This window comes from Budorcas taxicolor, chromosome 5 (assembly GCF_023091745.1).
Source record: "Budorcas taxicolor isolate Tak-1 chromosome 5, Takin1.1, whole genome shotgun sequence".
NCBI lineage: Eukaryota > Metazoa > Chordata > Mammalia > Artiodactyla > Bovidae > Budorcas > Budorcas taxicolor.
The window spans coordinates 59,114,971-59,127,456 of record NC_068914.1 but is presented as its reverse complement, the minus strand read 5'-3'; positions in this window follow the sequence as shown (position 1 = coordinate 59,127,456).

The following is a 12,486-nucleotide window of genomic DNA, read 5'->3' as shown; positions in this document are numbered from 1 at the left end:
TTCTTAAAACAAATATACCTATGCATTTGCCTTTTAAAAATATGAAAAATAATATATATAACTACAGTGCATAAAATTGTATCATGCAGCATATCACATAACTAGAAAAGCAATACCTGGATGACCACCATCTAGGCTGGAAAGAAACCTGCAATCTTCCCAGAACCCCTTCACGTGTTCTTGTTCCATGGTACCCCGCCTCTTCAGAATAACTACAATGCTAATTTTTATGGTAAATAGCTTCATATATTTTTAACTTTTAATTTTGTATTAGGGTATAGCTGATTAATGATGTTGTCATAGTTCAGGTGAACAGCAAATGGATTCAGTCACACATATGCATGGATTCATTCTCCCCCACTCTCCCCTCCCATCCAGACTGCCACATAACATAGAGCAAAGTTCATGCAATAGCTTCACATTTTTAAAATATTTTAAAGCATCCTGTATATATCCCCAAATGATCTATAAGTAGCATATGAAGACTCTGATGATAATTACTTCTTTGTTTTTGCTCACGTTTTTATGCCAGAATGTTCTTGTCCCCTCCATCCCAAGTTCATATGTTGAAATTCTAACCCCCAGAAGGATGATACTAAGAGGTGGGACTTTCAGTAGCCAGACTGTGGAAGTGGTAAAGAATCTGCCTGCCAATGAAGGAAATGCAAGAGATTCAAATTTGATCACTGGATTGGGAAGATTCCTTGGAGAAGGAAATGAGAACACACTCCAGTATTCTTGCCTGGAAAATCCCATGGACAGAGAATCCTGGTGAGTTTGCAAAGATTCGGACATGACTGAAACTACATATGCTAGGCTATACCCATGAAGACTGAACTGTCAGGAATGGGGTTGTTACCCTTATTAAAAAGACCCCAGAAAGCTCCCTCATGCCTTCCTCCATGACAAGAGCTCAGGAAGAAGATGAGGTCTATCAGACAGGAAGGAAGCTGCAGATACTAAATCTGCCAGCACCTTAATTGTGGACTTTCTAACCTCCAAGACTGAGAAATAAATGTTTGTTATTTAAGTCACCAGTCTGTGGTATGTTTGTTACAGCACCCCAAAAAACTTAAACACTACCTATACATATGTGCCCCTAAAGATACACTATAAATTGTATTTTTGACCTTTTTATAGATGTAATCATATTGAATATTTTATCTTGTGTTTGTGTCTTTCAACATTGTTTTTATAATACACATAAATATTTACATGGGGCTGGAGTTCAGTAAGCTTAATTGTATATATGTTAATTCATTATAGCTCTATAACACTTTGTTCACTCTAGTAACAAACAGCATTTCAATGTTTTTGAGATTTGGGCTAATATATACTAACAATGCTACTGAGGACAACCTTGACCTTTGTTGTGGTGTAAAAATATATGAGTTTCCCAAGAATATCCACCTCAGAGTAGAACTGTTGCGTCATGGATAAGCATATCCTCAGCATTACCACATAAAGGCAAACAGTTTTTTCAAAGAAGCTGTATTAAATACACTTCTATCAAGAGTGCTTCAGAGAACTCCTTGCTCCATGTTTTAGCTGATAATGATCATTTTCAGACACTCTAGCTTCATAGCAATCTGTTGTGGAAACATTGCAATTTCATAAATTTTCCTGCTTACTACTGAATCTGATTGCTACTTGCTGTTACTTGATCCTTTGGATTTGTGGCTCAGACAGTAAAGAATCTGCCTGCAGTTCGAAAGATCTGGGTCCATTCCTGGGTTTGGAAGGTCCCCTGGAGAAGAGGATGGCAACCGACTCCAGTATCCTTTCCTGGAGAACTCCATGGACAGCGGAGACTGGCAGGCTATAGTCCATGCGGTTGCAAAGGGTTGGACATGACTGAGCGGCTTTCACTTTCACTTCACTTTTTAATTTTGAAATAATTTTAGAATTAAGGAGAAATTATAAAAATAGAGTTCTCATATAAACTTTACCTGTTTCTCTTACATAATGATACTAAACTTATGAAATTAAAAAAATCATATTAATATAATACTAACAAATTAAAGACTTTATTTTAACAATTTTTCTACAAATGTCAGTGTTATATCCCAGGATGAAATCCAGGGTAGCACACTATATTTACTTATCATATCTACTTTAATCTATGACACTTTCTCAGTCTTTCCTTTTTTTTTTAAATGACCTTTATGAAGCATTCTAGTAAGATATTTTGTAGAATTCCTTCAATTAAAGTTAGTTTAATATTTTCTCAAAATTAGTCTGGAGTTATGGATTTGGGAGAACAGCACAGAGGTGAGTATCCTCCAAATTAAATTGTATAAGAGAATACATAATATTAACATGATTTGTGTCTGGTAATTCTCGCTTAAATCATTCTGTTAAGTTGTTGTCAGTTTTTGTTATTGCTGAATTAACATTTTTCACTTTCCATGCTCTATTCTTTGAACATAAATCACTAAGTCTAGTCCACACTTAAGGGGAAAGGAATTAATATTTACCTCCTGGAAGTAGTATTATTAAGGCATTTTCACATAAGTTAAAACCATCACAGTAATTAATACTGAGGCTATAAAGTATCATAAAATTTCACCCACAAATTTTATCATTCATTGGGATATTTTGCAAGATAATGATCTAATGATCATTCATTATATTCTTATTCCTTCTCCTTTGGTATTTGGAATTGTTCTACAGTGAGTACACATCACTTAGCCTCTGTTTTTAAATTTATTTACTTGTATCAACATGTGTTTAGATATTTATTTTTATTCTTTGGTTTATAACCCAATATTGTCATTATTTATTTTGTTGCTCAAATTTTTTAAGCTCTGGTCATTGGGAGGCTCCTTTTCCCTCTGACACACTCTCATTCTTCCATTTCTCTCCCAGTATCTCTTATTTTTTGATACTGTAAAACATTCCTGGATTGTCTTGTGTTTTCCCTATCCCAGTACTAGAATCAAATATTTCCCTAAGAAACTTTGGTTCCCATTTACTGGAGAATTTTATTTAGAAACCAAGGTCTTAGGACTTGATGTGCTCACTGCTACTGGGATACTTCTAAAACCTGTCAGTGGACAGGGGTATGAATATGTATATGTTCCAACCAATGTAGAAATCCATATCTATAGTTGTTTTTGTATATATCAAGAGGAGGCAATGGCACCCCACTCCAGTACTCTTGCCTGGAAAATCCCATGGGTGGAGGAGCCTGGTAGGCTGCAGTCCACGGGGTTGCTGAGAGTTGGACATGACTCAGCGACTTCACTTTCACTTTTCATTTTCATGCATTGGAAAAGGAAATGGCAACCCACTCCAGTGTTCTTGCCTGGAGTGGTGGGGTTGCACAGAGTTGGACATGACTTAACAGTAGTAGCATCCATATATGTATTACATTAATAATGAGTTCATATTGATGTCAGACAACACAGTTTCAAAAGGTTTTGGTAAAGCGAAACATTGAAACAGATTTAACAACTAGCTTTACTATAAATAATAGATAAAACAGCAAACAAACATAAGAAGATATCTCACTACACACTGTTTACTATTTTTTTAAATCAGAAATTTAACATAAAAGCAAACAGAAACAGTATTAACAAAATTTTTGAAATAGCAAGCATTTTAAATAAAATTACAACCATAAATTTAAGAGCAGTGATATTAACAAACATAAACAGAAAGTTGTATTACAATTGGGTACTTTGAATGAAGAAGATATATTACTATATATGAATGATAATGTTTAATTCAACCATCATATATTAATTGATCTTTCTTTAGTTAGTCAACCTTGGCTTCCTCAGTGGTAAAACTAGAGCAAAACCACATGTTGATCAAATTAGACACAAGTGTTTGATTCATTAACCATGTACTGCTGCTAACAGTTAAACATAATTATATTTTTATGAACATTGTGACTGTAACAGTTGGAAGAATTCCTGTACTGCAAAAGTATATTTAAGAACTCACATTTCTATTAAAGATCCCATTCTGAGGTGGAGTGAAAATTATAAACTACTGCTAAACTAAACTGAGATTTAATTTTATATAATAATTTAAACAAAAAATACAGAGGCATTACTCATATTTCTTTTATTCCTTCACTCAGTATAAGTTAAAACATCAATAAAGAAAACAATGCTAATTACACATGGATAAGAATCTGTTAATGTTAGATGAGACAATAGTTTATTGAATTTTTATTAGATACTACAAAGCATAGTAATTATTGAAAAAATGGATCAGTTCCACAGTGTGGTATAGTTAAATCAATTATTTCATAGTTAGAGAACACCTGAGTTAAAGTTTTAGTGCTAGATCCTATTAACTTCCAATCCCAGTTTTTACTTCTGGTCAATAAAATATCCATTGAATTGGATATTTCCAGATAGCTCAGTGGTAGAGAAACCGCCTGCAATGCAGAAGACACAGGAGACATGAGTAAGATCCCCTGGATGAGGCAATGGCAACCCACTCCAGTATTCTTGCCTGAAGAAATCTTGTGATCAGAGGAGCCTCACAGGCTACAGTCCAAAGGTTCGCAAAGAGTTGGACATGACTGAGAGAATGAGCACAAAATGAAAATTCAGACTAACACATTTCTTCTGTCATTCCTTAAAAAAATTCTCCTCTAGAATACACAAGTAAGCAACAGTTTTATAGTTAAAGATATAGGAAGAGAAAGAGAGACACTGAAAGATGAAAGTGGGACTTTTGCAGAGGGACTAAGAGGATATGAGTGGAAGGTGGGAGGTGAATAAAACAGGATGATAATCCCAGCCTCATGTATTGTATTTTGATCTTGGTTAGAAAGTGCAGACCGTAGCTGTGAGTAGATTATTTGTAATAAATTGAACAAAGGCAGAAATACTTCAGTGTAGCACTAGTTGAGGAGGGTCTTCTTCCAGGCTGTTTATGAAACCCACTAACATTATTTTAATTTTAAAAAAATTAATGTAAAATAAAATCAAGATTCTCTTTGGACTACAGTTCTGAGATTTAATGCATGTATAGAATGGTGCAAGCACTGTAATTAGAGAAATAATTTTAGTACCCCATTAAAAATATCCCTGGTGTTATCAGTTTATCTGTAGTCACATGTTTTCCTCTAACCCCCGCAACCACTGATCATTCTTGACCCCTGTCAATGTGTCTCTTGCAGCATGTCACATAAATCAAATCTTGAGATATCTAGCCATTGAAATTGGCTTTTTTCATTCAGCAAATGCATTTATAATTCATCTGTGTTATTTCATGAATTAACAGCTTGTTTCTTTTTATTGCTGAGTAGTATTCCATTGTATGCATATACTAACAGTTTTGTTTACTAACTCACTCAGGAAAGAACATTTGAGTTGTTTCCATTTTGGGGCTATTAGGGATAAGTAGAGCTGCACTGAATATTTATGTAGAGATCTGTGTGTGAAAGATATCTGTATGTTTAATGTAGACATTCCATTTTATTGGGTTTAAGCTTTTGTGAGGGCTGAATTCTAGCTTAAGCCTCATTTTTTTAAAATACCACTTTATTGAGACATGTGTGTGTGCTAATTTGCTTCAGCCACATCAGACTCTGTTTGACCCCATGGGCTGCAGTCCACCAGATTCCTCTGTCCATGGGATTCTCCAGGCAAGAATACCTGAGTGGGTTGCCGTACCCTCCTCCAGGGAACCTTCTCAACCCAGGGATCTAACCAGCGACTCGTACATCTAACCTGCATTGGCGGGCAGGTTCTTTACCACTAGCACCAAGCGGGAAGCCCAGAGACATTACTGACATACAAATAACTACATAAATTTAATGTATAGAAGTTCATGAATTTGGATATAATTATAAACCTGTGAAACTATTTCTATAACTTATGCCATAAATGTATTCACCATCTTCAAAAGTTCTCTCCTACTCTATTATTTTTATTTAATGTGATTAGAACCCTTTACGTAAGCTTCACCCTCGTAGCAAAATGTCTTTGACAGCAAGGAATTCAAATAAGTCAACCCTAAAGGAAATCAATCCTGAGTTTTCATTGGGAGGACTGATGCTGAAGCTGAAGCTTCAATACTTTGACCACCTGATATGAAGAGCTGACTCCCTGGAAAAGGTCCTGATGCTGGGAAAGATTGAGGGCAGGAGGTGAAGGGAATGACAGAGGATGGTGTGGTTGGATGGCATCATCAACTTAATGGACATGAGTTTGAGCAAGCTCCGGGAGACAGTGAGGGGCAGGGAAGGCTGGCGTGTTGCAGTCCATGAGGTTGCAAAGAGTCAGACATGACTGAGTGATTGAACAACAACAACAACACTTGCAGTATTGTTTATTATAGGTAGAATGGTGTATATTTGATCTCTAGGATACAATCATCTTGTATAATTGTAACTTGGTAACTTCTGAAAATCTTTTTAGTGGTATCTGTAACTGTCTTCCATATATGCTACCCAGTAGGCAGTCTGTGAATTAGATGGTGATTTTTTTCTGTATTTCAGTTTTCAAAATGATTGATGTTTTGTTTAGAGTCAGATCTTTGTAGTGTAGCTTGGGAATGAACTGAGAAAATTTCAAACTATTTTAAAGGATATTTTTCTTGAGCTCTTTCTTTTCTGTGATTGTCTGACTCTTTCTGCTTTGCTGGGGCTCATGCCTTTATATTTCCCGCTCTCCTGTGCACTACATCCAAATCAAGGGATAGCCATCAAAATAGAGAAGCTAAGCCATGGAGTTTCAGTTCATGCTTTTGGAACTACAACTCCTGTGGTCAGAGATAAAACTTTCCCTCCCTTTCAGTTAAGGCAACTGTCTGACCCCCACTGTGGTTTCTGTTGCCACCGCCACCATAGCAGTCACTCATGGCTGAACTGAGGCAGAAAAAAAAAGAAAGAAAGAAAAATAGAACACTCCCCACTGTGACCATTAGAAGTTTCCTTTTCCCACTTTTTGGTTCAGAATATGAGTACTTTCTTTGGAGATTTTTCTTATTGCACACTTCTGGTCTGTGGCTGTCATTGAATCTAGGATGAGTAATAGGAAAGGAAAAAAAAAAAAACGTCTCACCACTGGTTAAGTGATGTTATTAATACAAAGTCTAGATATCTTCCATGATCAGTCTGCAGCCATGACAAATATACTGGGGAAGATGTTTTGTCTGATCATAGCAGCAAGGGGAGCTGTGACTCATGTAAGCTGCAAAGTCCTAATCTTTAGGATATAATGAATTTTTTAAAAAAATGCTCTAATTTCTTAGTACCATTTAGGTGTTACAAAGCTTGTATTTTTTAAAATTTGACCTTTTATGTACAATGTATATAGGAAATAGCAATCCATTCCAGTACTCTTGCCTAGAAAATTCCATGGACGGAGGAGCCTGGTAGGCGACAGTCTATGAGACTGCAAAGAATCAGACACAGCTGAGCAACTTCACTTACTTATAAATCATGCATAGCTACATTTCTGGCTCTTTTTAATCTCAAAATCTTGTTAATTTTTCTTTACTTTCTCTATTTAAACAATGTCATTATATTATTGATATGTTCTTTTAAGCTTCTTTAAACAAACAGGATAAAGATGCTTTTTTCCTCTATTTAGTGACAGGTACAGAGGTGTACTGCTCAGATCCCTTCTGAGAGATGAACTGGCTGCCAAGTTACAAGGAATGCAATTATCTGACAATTCCCACCTGTAAGTGCCTAGCTTAATATTTGAGCTAATTCAATTTGTTTCTTAGGATAGTCCCCTACCAGGCAGTAGTACAAAGGTGCCATCCAGGTCTAGGCACTTTTGTCAAGTGAGAAGAAAGTGTTGATAGAAAAGAAATTTTATCTGGAACCCCAAATGTATTTAAAATTCCAGGAGAAGGTAAAAATTAAAGAAGTTCAATAGTTAAAAATTACTGAAGAATGTTTTCCTGAGTTGAAAAGACTCATCTAAGATTGAAAAAAGCTCAGACAGTTCACAATGAATGGATGAGAAAAAACAAATAAAAAGCAAAACCAAACAAAATACAAACCTTAGAATAACCTGGTAAAATTACTAAAGGATAGTAGTAAGGAAAAATATCTAAATTCTTTCACCTTTAACAAATCATCACTATTAAATGTCATATGCAACATTATATAGAGTGTGCTGTGCTTAGTTGTACAGTTGTGTCCAATTCTTTGGGACCCCATGGACTGTAGCCTGCCTGGCTTCTCTGTCCGTGGGGATTCTCCAGGCAAGAAATCTGGAGTGGGTTGCCATGCCCTCCTCCAGAGTATATTCCCAACCCAGGAATCGAACCCAGATCTCCTCCTCTATGGGATCTTCCCAACCCAGGGATTGAACCCCAGTCTCCTGCACTGCAGGTGGATTCTTCACTGTCTGAACCACCAGACAGGCCCAGGAATACTGGTGGGGGTGGCCTATTCCTTCTCCAGGGGATCATACGCACCCAGGACTCCTGCACTGCAGGCGGATTCTTTACCAGCTGAACTAACGGGGCAGTCCCATATGTAATGTAGATAGATTTTCTACTTCTGTAACGTGTTCTCAGGTTGGGTTAATGTGAAACAAATGAACTAAACGCTGTTTCCTAATGGCAATCCACTCCAGTACTCTTGCCTGAAGAATCCCATGGAGGGAGGAGCCTGGTAGGCTACAGTCCATGGAATTGCAAAGAGTTGGACACGACTGAGCGACTTCACTTTCACAAACAATGATATAATTAGACTAAGTGATAAACAAAGATTGAAAATAATAATTTGTAATAAAAACGGTTACATGAAAGCAAAACAAGCACAAATACAGGCATATTCATATTAGATATATTAAAATTTGAGAATAAATATATTTAAGAAGAAATGTCATTGATTTATTTCAAAACAAAATAAATTCCATAATGAATTAAGTTAATTTTATAATATTAGGGTGATGGTGGCCTCATAGAATGAGTTTGGAAGTTTACTTTCCTCTGCAATTTTCTGTAAGAGTTTGAGGAGGATAGGTGTTAGCTCTTCTCGAAATTTTTGGTAGAATTCAGCTGTGAAGCCGTCTGGACCTGGGCTTTTGTTTGCTGGAAGATTTCTGATTACAGTTTCAATTTCCGTGCTTGTGATGGGTCTGTTAAGATTTTCTATTTCTTCCTGGTTCAGTTTTGGAAAATTGTACTTTTCTAAGAATATGTCCATTTCTTCCACGTTGTCCATTTTATTGGCATACAACTGCTGATAGTAGTCTCTTATGATCCTTTGTATTTCTGTGTTGTCTGTTGTGATCTCTCCATTTTCATTTCTAATTTTATTGATTTGATTTTTTTCTCTTTGCTTCTTGATGAGTCTGGCTAGTGGTTTGTCAATTTTATTTATCCTTTCAAAGAACCAGCTTTTGGCCTTGTTGATTTTTGCTATGGTCTCTTTTGTTTCTTTAGCATTTATTTCTGCCCTAATTTTTAAGATTTCTTTCCTTCTACTAACTCTGGGGTTCTCCAATTCCTCCTTTTCTAGTTGCTTTAGTTGTAGAGTTAGATTATTTATTTGACTTTTTTCTTGTTTCTTGAGGTATGCCTGTATTGCTATGAACTTTCCTCTTAGCACTGCTTTTATAGTGTCCCACAGGTTTTGGGTTGTTGTGTTTTCATTTTCATTAGTTTCTATGCATATTAAAATAAAATAATACATCATAGATGAGAAATGGAAGAAATGAAAAAGGAATTAGAGGAGGAATAAGGGTTAGAAAGACGAGAAAGAAATTAGAAAATTAACTTTCTCAAACAAAAAATATTCATATATTATATAAACATTCAATGGTATAAGCTGTTAGTAAAACCTCTCAAGTTGTTGCCACAAGGAAAATTTAGACAATTAAGATTTTATAGGCTCTTATTATAATATAATGAAGTTAGATACAAGTAATAAAAAGGGTGTTAACAGACATCTTAACTACTTGGAAATTTGGAAAACCACATATAGGTGCCTCCAGAATCAAACTTAAAATAATGAAATTTCCAACTATCTAGAAAAGGAATAAAAATAATATATTTTATACTTATATATATGGAATAAAGTAAATGCTTAAGTTGAAAAGTTATAGCCATAATTCATTAAAGAAGAAAGAGGAAAATTTTCAAAGAATATGGAATTATCTTTTGAGGTTAGCTAACCTACAAAAACAAAAATACAGTAAAGTATTTTAAACAGTTATTTAACAACTAATACAATTTATAAGCTCTCAGCAAATTAAATAAGGAAAAAGAAATAAATATGTAAGTAATATTAGAAAAACAGGTTAAGCTATTTTAAAGAAAATATTAAATGTAACTTTATAAAACAAATGTATATTTGTCTAGAGACATGTGAATCATCAAAAGTGATCCAAGAAGAGGTGAAAAGTTTATGTAAACTAATTGTATTTAAAAAGATTAAGTTCAATTAATACATATTGAAAAATGAGCTAGTTCTAGTTGTATAATGGAAAAATTTTCCCACTTAAAAATGAGGTTAAGTTTGATGTTATTTAAATTAAAATAAGCTATAGAAAATATAGAATTTCAAAATTTATTTTATAATGTCAAATTCCAGTTATCTTCCGTGAGGAAACCTTTCTGACCACCTGTAATTCATTAAACACTCCTGAAAAGTCAAGCCTTAGTAGTAGGGATAAACTATTAACAGATCAGCAGTCCCCATCCTTCATGGCATAAGGGACCGCTTTCATGGAAGACATGTTTTACAAGGACCATGAGGCAGGCTGAAGGTAGTTTGGGATGATTCAAGTATTTATTGTGCACAATAAAAAAATAATAATTAACAATAAATAAATTTCTAGTATTATTACATTACCTCCACCTCAGATCAGCAGGCATTAGATCTTGGAGTTTGGGGACCCCTGCTATACGTAACAGCTGCCAACAGACATCAACCTCAAGAAAGTCAAGCTAATTCACAAGTAACTTATGTACCAGCCACAGGAAATTATATATTGATTAACATAAACTAAAGATGAAAAAAGTAGAAGATTCAACTGTAACTTGGGATGAAATGAACAGTAATTTAGAATGGGCATGCAAAAGATCAAGGAGCTTTATGACATAGCAATATAAACTATCAAAACCATAGTTTGGAGAAATAAAACACCAAAAAGAAAAATAATGTGAGATTCAGAGACCTGTGGAACTGTACTGGAAACTCTAAGAAGCTTATAGAAATATATTTGAAAATACAATTAGTGGAGTGGCCTCCCTTATTTATTCTCCCTTATAGCTCCAGGGTCTATCTTGTGGCTAACAATGTCTTGCTTTGCTTCCTTTATTTTAATTTTAGTTTGAATCCTCATCCTAAAATGGACAAGAGGAACGTTATATTCTCACACTCAACGTGGATTGCAGAAAGCCATTTTCAGTACTTCCTTCCTAAACCTTCTGCTTTTAGAAGATTACTATTCACTACCCACTTCAGTATTCTTGTCTGGAGAATTCCATGGACAGAGGAGCCTGGCTGGCTGCAGTCCACGGCACGGCAAAAAGTCAGACAGAACTAAGTGAGCACACACTTAGCACTGAGCACTCAACGTTACACTAAGTACATCTCTTGTGTTTGGAAATTTACTCAATGTTTGAAGAAGTAGACAATACAGATAACCTGTGTTTTTTCTATATGCTGCTAAGTCGCTTCAGTCATGTCTGACTCTGTGTGACCCCAGAGAAGGCAGCCCACCAGGCTCCCCCATCTCTGGGATTCTCCAGGCAAGAACCCTGGAGTGGGTTGCCATTTCCTTCTCTAATGCATGAAACTGAAAAGTGAAAGTGAAGTCGCTCAGTCGTGTCCAAATCTTCGCAACTCCCTGGACTGCAGCCCACCAGGCTCCTCCGTCCATGGGATTTTCCAGGCAAGAGTACTGGAATGGGGTGCCATTGCCTTCTCTGTTTTTCTATATAAATACATATTATTCATAATAATATAATCATAAGCACATGTGCTCCAAGTATAGTAGGCCAGAATATACCAAAAAGGAAACAAGTCAACTGGCAATTCGCACACTTTTAAATAGAAAATTCACTAGAAATGTCTCTGTTTAATCAATAAAAACATGAAAATGTTCTCACCATCATTAGTTATCAAGAAAATAAAAACCAATACCATAATAAAAACACAACCAATGATAAAAGGTTGTGCAATACCTGGAACTTATATTACTAGTGGCAGTGTTAAAAATATGTTATAGCCAAAAAACAATATGTGCTATACACATTTGGAAAAATGTATTTAAGCTTCTTATAAAATTAAAACTATACCTATCCCATGACTTTGCCATTCCAACTCTAAGTATATACCCAAGAAAAATGAAAACGTGTTCAGAAAATATTGTATGAAAATATTCATAACAGCTTTCTTTGTAATGACCCCAAACTGGAAACATTCCATATGTGTATCAATAGGAGAATGGACAAACAATAAAATAGACCAGTGCTGCTGCTGCTGCTAAGTCTCTTCAGTCGTGTCCAACCCTGCGCGGCCCCATAGACCGCAGCCCACCAGGC